Source organism: Gigantopelta aegis, chromosome 5 (assembly GCF_016097555.1).
Source record: "Gigantopelta aegis isolate Gae_Host chromosome 5, Gae_host_genome, whole genome shotgun sequence".
NCBI classification, from domain to species: Eukaryota; Metazoa; Mollusca; class Gastropoda; order Neomphalida; family Peltospiridae; genus Gigantopelta; species Gigantopelta aegis.
Genome location: NC_054703.1, coordinates 30,427,541 through 30,441,159, shown reverse-complemented (window position 1 = coordinate 30,441,159; position 13,619 = coordinate 30,427,541).

Genomic DNA, 13,619 nt, shown 5'->3' with positions numbered 1-13,619 from the left:
TGTTGTTGTATCTTGTTTTTGTTATTGTCTTTGTTAATGACTTAATCACGACACAGCCGAAATATGTCATCAGTTGTTGATGACGATGATGATGATGATGATGGTGATGATGATGATGGTGATGATGATGATGATGGTCATGATGATGATGGTGATGATGCTGATGGTGGTGATGGTGTTAATGATGATGGTGGTAGTGGTGATGGTGATGACGATGATGATGGTTATGACGACGATGATGATAATTGTGATGACGATGATGATGGTGGTGATAATGATAATGATGTTGACGACGATGATGAATGTTGATGATGATGATGATGATGAAGATTACTTAATCACTACACAAACCTAAATCAATTACTTGTGGTTGTTGATTTACTTGTAACCAAATTCACCACAACAATTTCACAGGTAAAAGGTCAACCAATTTGGTTTTTCACATTACCTACTTTATACATAGCAGAGAACGCATATAAAAGAACGTGCGCCCAAGACAGAAACTAAAATTAGATTATCTATTTTAAATAGTGGTGTTTTTATGTTTCGTGTCTCAAGTAGCTGGGTTCGGAAATTAGAATTAGTCCTTTGTGTCTGGATGTAAGAGTGACGCTCCAGGAAGTCGATACGAAAGCGCCCCCTGGCGTGTATATTTGTACAGAGAAGATAAAGACTATTTCAATCTTTCGAAAGGAGATATTCATCTTTTGTTTTACATCTAATAGATGTTTTTAATGTTTCTGTGGCTGGCTGTTTAGGTTAGGTGTTTTTGTTTTATGTCTGTTTTGTTTTGATTTTTATAACTAGACGTGGTTGTTATTTTACGTATTAAAAACACGAGTAGCGAATTTATAACATAAAATGTTCGTTCGATATTCAGTAAATCACAACGCTAAAGTCGCCTCCATCGGTAATATGACGTCATCACGATTAGCACACATTAGTTTATCTTACGTCTCATCCATGACTATCCATGTCATAAACCCATGTGATTATTTAGTGTATTAACACGGTTAATAATGGTATTCAAATTTAAAGGTATATGCAAATTTGCAAGGTCTCGAGGTAATAATATGCTGTTGCCAGTGGGTCATTTGTTTACAAGACAACAAGAACTGTACATATTTTCATAAGATATCTTTAAAATGCGTTACGTACACACACATACACACGCACATGCACGCACGCACGCACGCACACACACACACATACAGACAGACACATACACACACACACACACAGATACACACACACAGACACACACACACTCACACTCACACACACACACACACACACACACAGATAGATATATATATATATCAACTCGAAAACGACTACTATATATATATATATATATATATATATATATATATATATATATATATATATATATATATATATATATATAGTAGTCGTTTTCGAGTTGAAAGACTTTATTTTATAGAGTGCTCAACCGTGTGGGAGCCAGATACATTTGGCCACTAAAGGATAGATTCAGCCCATACACCATTAAGTGGAAAATTTTATCCAAAGCAAAGCCATACTCTCCAGTGAGCAAAAGATGTAACCTCTGCCTGAAAGAAAAACTGTTCATAATGTATAAACCTGAAACCAGCACACTAAACTCCAAGAATGAACTCGTAACAGCATGTCGACACAGACGCAAATACCTTCTGTGCGCATACCACACATCACCTATAGACCTGCATAGTGACGTAACCTCGACGTCACAGAGTCCATTACGTTATCAGCTTTCCGTTGACGGTGTAATTAAATCTACATCTGACGAGTGAGAGCAGTTAAACTCTCTCACGAAACAAGCCTGTCATGTAGAGATAAACATACACTTTTAACGATATATATATATATATATATATATATATATATATATATATATATATATATATATATATATATATATATATATATATATAATGTATACACATACATATATATAACCCCTACCTGATAATTCGAAGTGTTATCTTGTCACTAGGAAATGAGTTGTGCGCATGACGAATGTTTGTTAATTTTCAGATAGATCGTTTTCTCATTTTTCAAACATCCGTTTACAGCAATAATTGTTGAACTGCATAAATAAATATAACATTTACACTTCCTGTAACATCAAAGTACCTCTTATTTTTCAATTCTCTATTATACGCTCCCATTCGGAACTAGCCAGCGTTTTAATTAAACATTTGGAAACAAAAACTCAAGTAGCTTCCTGCAAAGAATGTTTACATTGGGAACAGCGCCTGACGTCACAGTCACTAGCAGCCAGTGATGTAGATCTTCTTCAGGTCACACATAAACTTGAGTTTATTTTCACAGAAACAGGTACAAAAATTGTGATATGACACAACAGACTTTGACATATAACCAAAGTATTTTATTTAAAATTTGGAAACACATAACTTTTAGGCTGGCCATGCCATTCCCCAGATGCTTTTGGGCACCTGCTATTGTCCGACTTCCGGAAGTTGTTTCTACACGATAAAAGTAATCGTTTTATACCGCTTTTGACTGAAAAATATTACAAAAGTATTACTTGAAAGGGGTTGCATGATTAAAAACAAATATCAGGTTACTACGTTTTGATATCGTGGTTATTTGGCTCGGTTCAATAACGGTGTAACAGGCTCGATGAAGCTCGCTGAAGCTCGGCCGTTACATCGTTATCTAAACCTCGCCAAATAAACACGATATCAAAATGTAGTGACCTGATATTCTATATATATTTATTATCCACATAGTTCAAACTATTCAGGGAAATATAGCGAGTATGACGCATATGTGTCATAATGATTTTACGTGCACATCGAATGACGTCATCATTTCGACGTCCCTTTATAGTTACGTTTAAAACGTTTTGATATGGTCCTTGTTATTCGTGAAACAAAAAATATTGTGGATAATGTGAATAATACAGAAATTGTTACACTCGCGTGTCAACCATACTGATTTTACGAAACTGGTGTCAGGATTCATGTATTATCCTCGCTCTCGCTCGGGTAATACAATAATCCTGACGCTCGTTTCATAAAATCAGTACGACACACACACTCGTGTAATCATTTCTATATATGCATACACATACATACATACAATGTTTTATTTAACGACGCACTTAACACATTTTATTTACGGTTATATGGCGTCAGACATATGGCTAAGGACCACACATATTTTGAGAGGAAACCCGCTGTTGCTACTACATGGGCTACTCTTTCCGATTAGCAGCAAGGGATCTTTTATTTGCGCTTCCCACAGGCAGGATAGCACAAACCATGGCCTTTGTTGAACCAGTTATGGATCACTGGTCGGTGCAAGTGGTTTACACCTACCCATTGAGCCTTGCGGAGTATCTGGATTAAAAATCCCATGCCTCGACTGGGATTTGAACCCAGCACCTACCAGCCTGTAGACCGATGGCCTAACCACGACGCCACCGAGGCCAGTTCAGGCACGGCGAACGCAAGTAGACATTGGGGGGGGGGGGGGGGGGGGGGGGGGAGCTGACTGAGATCGAGGGCACAAAACAAAGTTTCTAGGGGATTTGGGGTGGGGGGAGGTACGCTCCTCCGTAAAATTTTGATGAAAAGTAAATATATATTTGCTTGTCCAAACCCTATTTCTAAAGATCGTGTTCGGCGAAATTATTGTTCGGCTAAGTTCCTCAGAATTATATCCCTTGAAAGTACAACCCCGGTCTGATTAAAACTCTACAAAGACTGAGTAGACGTGTTTGCGAACGATACAGACAACTTGACAGACGCACAGATATGAGTGAAAACAAATACAAACCATAATGTAGGAGTGAATCCCTTCATTATTTTATTTATTTCAACTTATTTTCGTGTTTATATCAAATTAAGATTCAAGCACGCTGTTCTGGGTACACACACCTCACCTGTCTGGACTACATGTCCAGGACAGTGGGTTAAATGTTAGTTGTTAATGGTTAGTGACAGAGGGTGTAGTAGTCTTACATCTACTCATTGAGTCGTTAAAACTCGCTCTGAGTTGGAGCCGGTACCGGGCTGCGAACCCTGAACCTACCAGCTTTATGTCCGATGGCTTAACCACGATGCCACCGATGCCGGTAGGAGTGACTGGTAGCTAGCCTAGCTATGCATTTTGATTTTCGTCTAGTATTATATTATTGAATTGTCAGTATTATATTGTGAAAAACACTACGCATAAGTGTACCAGACGGGCGAGGGGGCGGCAGAGGACACCCCCAAGTGCTTCGAAAAACGTCAAATTTGGTCAATAATTATACAGATATTCGGGCAAAATGTGCTATCCTGAGACCTTTTTACCACGTATTTCCATCATTCTACCTTCAAAATTAGTTGTAATCCATGTAAAAATGCTTAGTGATTCGTCTCCAACCCTATATAGCTGTTTGGCACTAAAGCTAATAAAGAAAGAAATGTTTTATTTAACGACGCACTCAACACATTTTATTTACGGTTATATGGCGTCAGACATATGGTTAAGGACCACACATATTTTGAGAGGAAACTCGCTGTCGCCACTACATGGGCTACTCTTCCGATTAGCAGCAAGGGATCTTTTATTTGCGCTTCCCACAGGCAGGATAGCACAAACAATGACCTTTGTTGAACCAGTTATGGATCACTGGTCGGTGCAAGTGGTTTACACCTACCCACTGAGCCTTGCGGAGCACTCACTCACGGTTTGGAGTCGGCATCTGGATTAAAAATCCCATGCCTCGACTGGGATCCGAACCCAATACCTACCAGCCTGTAGACCGATGGCCTGCCACGACGCCACCAAGGCCGGTCTAATATGATGCATAAATGTTGTTATCTTGGTACCTATTATCGTTTACTTCGGGTAAAAATGGGAGCCCGTTCGCCTAGACACTAAATCAGTCTAATCGGAAATAAATATGTGTGGCGAGAGCTCATGCAATAAACCGTCGCCAGAATAGTTCACACGTTTGTTTGTTTGTTTGTTTGAACCATTTCGAGACTGTAAACTGTCGCCTGAATGGATTGGGATAGATGTATTTACTAGATAACACTCAATCACAAACACTAACATTAGCTCTTTTTTTGTCACACTTTGGATTTCGGGGTTGGGTGAGCACCTCAGCACCCTCCCCTAGGACCTACCCTTGCAGTCACTCGAATTAAATTTACGGGAACCGCAAATTGGTTACGTCGTAACCTGTAGATATTCAGAAATTAAAACTTGCACACTTCACGATTACTGGCAGTTTTAAACGCAGACATACTACTAGTATTCCGGCAAATGTTTTAGGCTGATTTTTAGATACTTAATGAGCAGCAAACCAGTAGACAACCTTATACTGCAACTGGTGTAACTTGTGACCATTCTAAACTATAGTCCGTCCGTCCCATTACCTGCAAACATATTTCTTGTAAAGTAAATAATTTCAGTTTGGTTTGACTAAAAAGAAAAGTAAAAGTATTTTGGAAATAAAAAAAATACTAATTTTTGTGTGCAATTCACAAATCAATCGGCTTAGAAGTAAACAAGTCTGTAGTAAATTTCATAGTATGAAAAAAGTGTTCCCTGTGGGACTGACTATAAATCCTCGGTATATAGTCGAGCCAAAATTTTATTTTAAAAAATGTGCACGGACCGCCGCATCTTCATAAATCAAGGCTAATATTCGTTCCTCGTATTCAGCCTTGATACATGTCGTCAAGAAATCGTGCCACAAAATGCTTAAATTTCATTGGATGCGATGAGATCGGATTGCAACGAATCGCAACGCTCCTTATAGATTCCCTTGTTATTGTAAACAAAGATGGCAGCGTCAGCGTACGGCGGTTAATTTTTGATATTGCTTTCAAGATTGTCACATGTTACCGATGCTGTGATTGGTCAGCGATGTCATCGTGTAAGGGACATAATCGGTGTTACACATTTTCTTCCAATAGAGGGCGCTAGTAGTGGATATCAGTAATCTTTACTACATGTATCAAGGCTGAATACGAGGAACGAATATTAGCCTTGATTTATGAAGATGGGACCGCCGGGGACGGCTAAATTATCTGCAATCTGATGAAATTATCTGCTGCTATTTTATCTCTAAAGGAATATTATACACATAATGTTCGATTGCCTATAATTTTACAATGCTGAAAACAGTTTTAACGTAAACAGGAATCCAAAAGTGTCACAAATGTTGAAAAATACTAACATCGCATAATGAGCTTAAAAAAACCCAAAAAAAAACATTTGGAACGTAACTGTAGTATAGAAGCGCCATCGATAATGTGAAAGTAGCATGGCCACCGCAAAACGAAAAAAGGAATCCCTCCCATTCCCACTGTATCTATTGTGTTTCAGTACTGGGGCTGATACTTAGTCCGTTTACAATGGCGTTAATCTTTGCAAGCATTAAAGAAACGGTTTTATAAAATGTTTTATTTTGTATTTTGTTTTAACTTTATGTTTGAGTTAAAAATTATGCGTTTGAAATGTAATTTCAAAGTAACTTGGGGGTAACTGATCACGTTACCCATGGGTTACGCAAATATAATTCACGTAACCTAGGTAAAGACTACGTGAACCGACTTCCGGTTACCTCAGATTTGGAAATAATGTCCCGTGAAGTCGTGGAGCACTGGGTGCGTCGATCCAACGACGGGGATCGATCCTAGTCCGACCGCGCGTCAGGCAAGTGCTTTCCTACTGGGCTACGCCCCGCTCTACAGGTCAGTATCGTCGTTGTTGTGTTGTGTTTCAACACGACGCCGACTTCAGTCTAGGTGTGTCGCACAACTGTCACTGTGTTACAATTTCAACTTTATAACAATACAGATTATATATTTATAGTTACATGTACAGTAAGATTTAGTTATTTCAAAAATATATGTGACAATACTCCATTCGAAAGTGTTCAAATAAAATTCTATAAATACCTACTTGGTGTTAACAAAAGAAGCGCCCATGATGCTATACGCGGTGAACTTGGCCAGCACCCACTTCTTATTACATGCTTACCTCTTGCAGCTAAATACTGGTTTAGATTAGGAACACATGATTGTTCGTCAGTAGTGCATAAGACGTACTTGGAATCATATTATTATAACTCATCTAATTTAAACTGGTCATTTTATATAAATACGCTGTGGATCAATTTTGGTTTTAGTCAAATATGGGACAACCAAAGCTCTTTATACCCTCACAGAAATACACGTAAGTTGAAACAAGAACTCGAGTCGAAATATATAAAATTCTGGTCATATACTATTCAAAACAATGATTCTAAACTCAGAACATACAGTCTATTTAAATCAGAATTTAAATTAGAAAACTACCTGCTATGCACGCCAAACTTCGAACAACGCAGATAATTTACCAAAATGAGAATCAGTGCGCACAATCTTCATATTGAACTTGGAAGATTCTGTAAACCTAAAAAACTAATTGAACAGAGGACTTGTTTTGTTTGTAATTCTCAAGCTGTGGAAGATGAAAAACATTTTATTTTAGACTGCCCTATTTATTATGCTGAAAGGCAACAACTATTTGATAAGTTAAACTCCTTTCCCGACTTCTCTACTCTAAATAGCAATTTACAATTTATATTTATCATGTCATACAATAATGGTGACATTGAAATTCTTAACCATGTATTAACATTTATTACATACCTATTCAATCTTACTATAGTGATAAAGACATTTTCAAACTGTGTAATAAATTTATTTTGTATTACACAGATGTGCAATCTGGACCGGAATCTTTAAATGGGGAATTCCCTTTTTATTTTTACTGCAGTTAGCGCCTTTTATTTACTGACGTCATATATGATTTACAAATTACGTCACATCGTATTTGAAACATTACACAAGGCTGCCGCAGAGTATGATTCTTAACGTTAAGCAAATCCATGAAAGGAGTGTTGATCATAGATTTAACAAAGTGTTGTTATGACGTTAAATTAAAAACCGTTTTGTAAAACATAAAAGAAGGTATGTAATAAATACAGATTTTCACATACGTTGTTTTCGCCTCCAATTTATTGCACTCGTTTATTTTGCGAAAGAACATACCACTCGACCACGACGCGGTCTCGTGGTATATATTCTTTCGCAAAATAAGCTCGTGCAATAAATAGGAAGCGAAAACATCGTATGTGAAGTTTTGTATATTTATTGACGGCTGTATTTCTAAACGTAAAGTTCTTGTTCCAGCTATCAGTTGGGCAGTAATTTAATTTAATTATTTCCAAGTACTTTAACCATTTATTTTTATAATATACTTTATTCCTACAAATATAATACAAACTTTGTTTCTCTGTCTGGCATGTACATTAATATTGTTATTAGTATTAATTGTTGTTGTTGTTATAGATGTATGTTGTTGTTATTTTGTTTTGTTGGGGTTTTTTGGGGGGCTTTTTATCTGTTTGATGACACCAGCTTGTTTGGTAATATGCCATAAATTGAAATAATTAAATTTCCTTTGCGTCTATACACATTACGGCAATCTGATTGGTCCAGAGGTGCTTACTTTGTTTCGTTCATATCTCGATGAACTGAAAACATTTAAGCCACGCCTACTACCCCCCCCCCCCCCCCCCCCCCCACCCCCACTGACTCGCACTACTTTTGTGCAACAAGCCGGATTATTCAGGCAGCAATATTTAGATATTTTGAAGAAAATACACGTGAAGGCTACAAAAGCAATAATAAAAACATTTATACGATAAATTGATGGAAAATGCTATAGCAGAGTAGATATGTAAATCTATACGCACTGATTTAAAAAAAACAAAAAAACAACAAAAAAAACCTCTTCGCTAACCATGACATGAGACTCGGTCGGTGGACAAAGAAATCATGTAGGAAACTTCACGCCTGTAACTTACTTGTAAGCGATGTTCTACAGCTGTTGGCGAAAATTAAACGGTCCCATACTTTCACGAATAGGACAATTCCTTCCAATATAACGAAATGATCCGTACAAATGCACAGCAGCTAGATGAAATGGCGTTGCTTATCAAAATTACGTCATTTACCAAAAGACGTCATTTATAAAAATCACCAGATTCAAATAATAGTGAATGAACGTTTGCATTCTTACGCAACATAAGTATCAATGAAGTTTACACAAACAATAGTACATGAGTATTTAAAGCTAAACAAAATAAATTCAGTTATGTATTGTTAAAGTATGCACACATAACGAAGGTCTAAAAGTTTAAAGTCCGATCTATATGTCCACGCGAGTGGCCTCGTTAAGGCCGTTAGGGGAGAGGTTGGCTACTAAGGCGAGCCGATGTCCGGAGTTGCAGTCAGCGATGGGATGAGTTGCTTCTTCGAGAGCAGATCTCTAATGACCACGCGGTAACAGGCGTCGCAGATCGTCTTGACGATCCTGTGGATTGTTGAACTGTCCATCTCGTAGAGGAGGATCGCTTGTCGGTAGGTCTGCTGGCGCCGGTGCGTCACGAATGTTGTGGAGCTCGAAGTGGCTCCCGTCTGGCAGCGGTCTCCAGTCCTGGTTGCAAAACCGGCCTCTCAGCTTCGCCGTATCGGTCGTGTCGCCCTGGACGTAGTCCCAGTACTGAGCCTTAAGTTTCCCCAAGGCCAGTTGCCAGGTATCTACGTCCTCCTCCGGGGGTGTCATCTGTAGGACAGGCTGGCTTGCAGGAGATGTTGCTTTCCTCTTGACGGCCGCCGTCGCCTCAACAACAACAGCAGGGCGCTTCTCAACGGGAGCGGTCTGTATAGTTGACTGCTTCACCGGAGGCGCTAGAGTGGAAGTATATCAGGCCTCAGACCACAATTAATTTCGCTATATGTTTCTATATAGCCTTAGTGGCTATAACATTTTTATTAATATCAGCAGGCCCGTGAAGTTTTGTATGTACCTTTGCTTGCATGGGGGACACATACCCTGAAAAGGACAACCCCTGTTGTCCAGCTCTTTCTCCCAGCATATTGGTTTAAACAGACACACCCTCCAAACCAGGCCGGAGTACACCTATTTTACACAAAAAGCACTACTTTGCATGGGCCGGAATTACCACAAACAAGTCTTCAATGTCAATAAGTTACACATGTTTACAAACTACATGCTATCCCCTGTCACTTCAGTCAAACAGTTGCCACTTCATAGCTGTCTGCCATGAAATAATCACAAACAGCAAACTACTTGCGCGGTCACATTTCCGGACAACCAAATGGGAAGATAACTGTAATCTGAGGCCGTATCGAGGCGGCGGCGACTGGGTCATGGCAGTGTCCAACAGGTCGCTCGTCACCTCCGCGGTCGATTCAACCGGTGGCGTCTTCGGTGGTGAAGCGGGAGGCGTCCCCGTACACCAAAGTCACGGTCGCCCGCGACCCGGTGTCCCAGTTTCAAATTCCTCCCGTATTCAAGTTACTCCCCGGTAATTTGAACCTAGTTTCAGATTACCGGGGGTTGTTTGAACCTAGTTTCAGATTACCGGGGGTTGTTTGAACCTAGTTTCAGATTACCGGGGGTTGTTTGAACCTAGGTTCAGATTACCCCCAGGGTACTTTGAACCTAGTTTCAAGCTACCCCCCTTAGTTTCAAACGACCCCTCGGGGGTAGCCTGAAACTGGGGGGTAACTTGCACATATATGGTAGTTTCAAATTACCCCAAGTTTCGGATTAACCCATTTAATATCTCAAACTAGACGGCGATTCATGAACGTGTTGTGAATTAGACTAATTTTACATAGTGATATTTCCTGGGGAGAAAAATTGTGAGTGACTGAATCATTGTTTAACGTCCGTGTATATACAGACGACGTGATGTCGACGCAGGAAGGGGCTATACGTAAAATATAATAGGACAGACATATTATGTGTTCTATTATTTACGTATTGACTTTTAACAGTTTATATCTGAACTTAGGTAGTAGTATACAAGAAATAGATTATTACACGAGCGGGTGTGTCATACTGATTTTACGAAACGAGTGACAGATTTCTTTGTATGAAATCTGTCACGAGTTTCGTAAAATCAGTATGACACACCCGCTCGTGTAATAATTTCTTTATTATCCATATAAAATGTTTCATATCAAATTACGTCGATCACCCATATATAATATGGAACTTTGTAAACTGTGTCATAACATTTGGTTTGTATTCTCGAAATATTTGCTTAAACATAAATTCTGATATCTACTCTATCTAGGTTTCCATACTTTTTATGCAAAATATGTGTTCGTGTAATATGAATTTTCATATTTTATGGGAATACTTAATATATATATCAACGTTTCGATGTAAAAAATATACCCTATTTGTGAAAATTTACTGGTTGTTGGAAGGGGGTAATTTGAAACTACGAGGGGGTACTTTGAACCTAGGTTCAAATTACCGGGGGGGGGGGGGGGTAATCTGAACCGGGGGGTAATTTGAACCTATTACAGGTATACGCAACGCGGAACTCCAACAACATTCCAAAGCTTGCCATAAGTCTCCCCTGGTGTGTGTGTGGGGGCAAGTTCAGAGCGCACGTCGACACGTCTAGCTTCATAGCTGTCTCTCAGTGGAATGCCTCTGTTTGCAACGCCAACAAGCAAATCGTAACGTGTGCCATGTCATACGATTGAATCGGCTCGAGTCACTCATACGAGTCGAAGTTTAGAACCTGTTCTATTTTCATACCACTGAATCGGACGTTTGGTGACGTTGACCAATCGGATCATGGCACAGATAACCTCGCCGTTCTGAGTGTAATGGCGAAAAAAACCCTGTTCGCTTGTCGTCGGCACAGACCCAACAGCTCATCAGGGTCACAACTCTTTGTGGGATGTGTCCAGTCATTTATATAAACACAGAAACGTTAGAAAAGCCGCCTTCTTATCAGTACACGACATTGTTTACCATGGTTACAGCTAGGATGTTTTTTCAATGACGTCACGTTCCATACGATTGACAAGTACCGTGTGACAACACATCCAATTCAATCGGTCCGATTGACTGGTGCGAGTGACTCGTACGGGTGACTCGGTCCGATTCTATCGTATCGTGTAGCAGGTCCTTTAGGAGCGTACCAAAGGCAAATATATTGGTATTGTAGTCTGTTTTGAACATGGTTCATTGCAATACAGGATAGGGCCAACACTAAAAATATCTATATATTCGTTGATTGTTAATTTCTGTTGCAAGACATATGGATATGATTGGACTTTACATTTGTGAGCGGTGTTTCAACCTCATATTGAATTATTTCAAGGAATTCTAATTTTGTACAAAATCCACGTTTATGGGGTAGGTCTACAAGTTTATAACTGTTGCTAACATATTTTCACTTAAAGTTTTTATAAATACATAAAATAATATGCATTTACTAAAGTATTATTTTCAAAAGTTTTTCAAAATTGTGCGATATTTTAAAGCAGTTAATGTTGATTAAAATTGCGTTTAAAAAATCAAGTCATTTTCATCTTGTCTTCTGTGTCAATTTTACTGTCCCAAAAAGTATGTTCTAAACAAAAGTAACGTACTTCAGAATGTGTTATAATTATTTCTGATGAACCTGGTTGCACTCTTTTGAGAACACAAACTAGAAGAGCAGACCACAAGACACATACTGGTGACTGCTGCGATCGATCAGTGACCGGACCTTACTTGGGGTGGGTGGGTGCACGTTCATTACTGCTAACGAAGTGTTAAGGGTCACAATGACACGAAATAATAACAAAATAGTAACAATAACATCATTTTTATATGAAGTTAGTATTTTTTTTGTAATTATTTATATCGATGTTTAAATATAATGGAAGACGCGGAATTAATATACGAACGGAAACACCACACATGAGGCTAAGTGACAGCATATTGGACAAGTTCTCGGAATTGTTTTATCGTGATAAATCCTGGATGCCCATGACAGCGTACATCGATCGTCTGATTTATCACGAAAATTGACCAATGGAAAAAAGGCTTATATGAAAGTTGTATTAGAATAAAGCACAAACAGTACTGGAAGATCCGAGTTGCATCACCAGGGCCATAGCTAGGATTATTTTTTTTTTTTTTTTTTTTTTTTGGGGGGGGGGGGAGGGGGGGCAACTGAGTAGTTAATAGTCTAAAACTCCTTTTTTTAAGTTTCTGCCCCCTTGCCCCCCTGCTAGCTACGGCCCTGATTACTACAACGGAGAGTTTTGTTTGATAATGACAACTTATTGTTACACGGTGGAAATGACAACCTACAGACCACGTTGTCACTTCTGCCGTTCGTTCATTTCAATACGCCACAAATATGAAAAGAAAGGTTACAGAATATTAATATATTTCAACAAAATCACAAACATGTATTTGCGAAAACTAAGTGGGCTATTTTGGAACATGTCCACCTACAGTTATATATCAGCAGGTCTTTTTCTCCGCCACTCTTCACATTGCTTCGTTAAACAGACTGGAATTTCTCAATTTAGACCTAAGGTTTGAGGCAATTTCCGCAATCATGCACGTAGACGTCTGAGATTGTTTTTGTCATTCGCATATTTGAGAAGATTAGCAAGCTACAGACTAACAGTATAAAAGCTCATGTCAATGTAATGAAAAGAAATGGACGAAACGTGTTTTTGGTCGACTTTGTGGCGCGTTATTAGTCA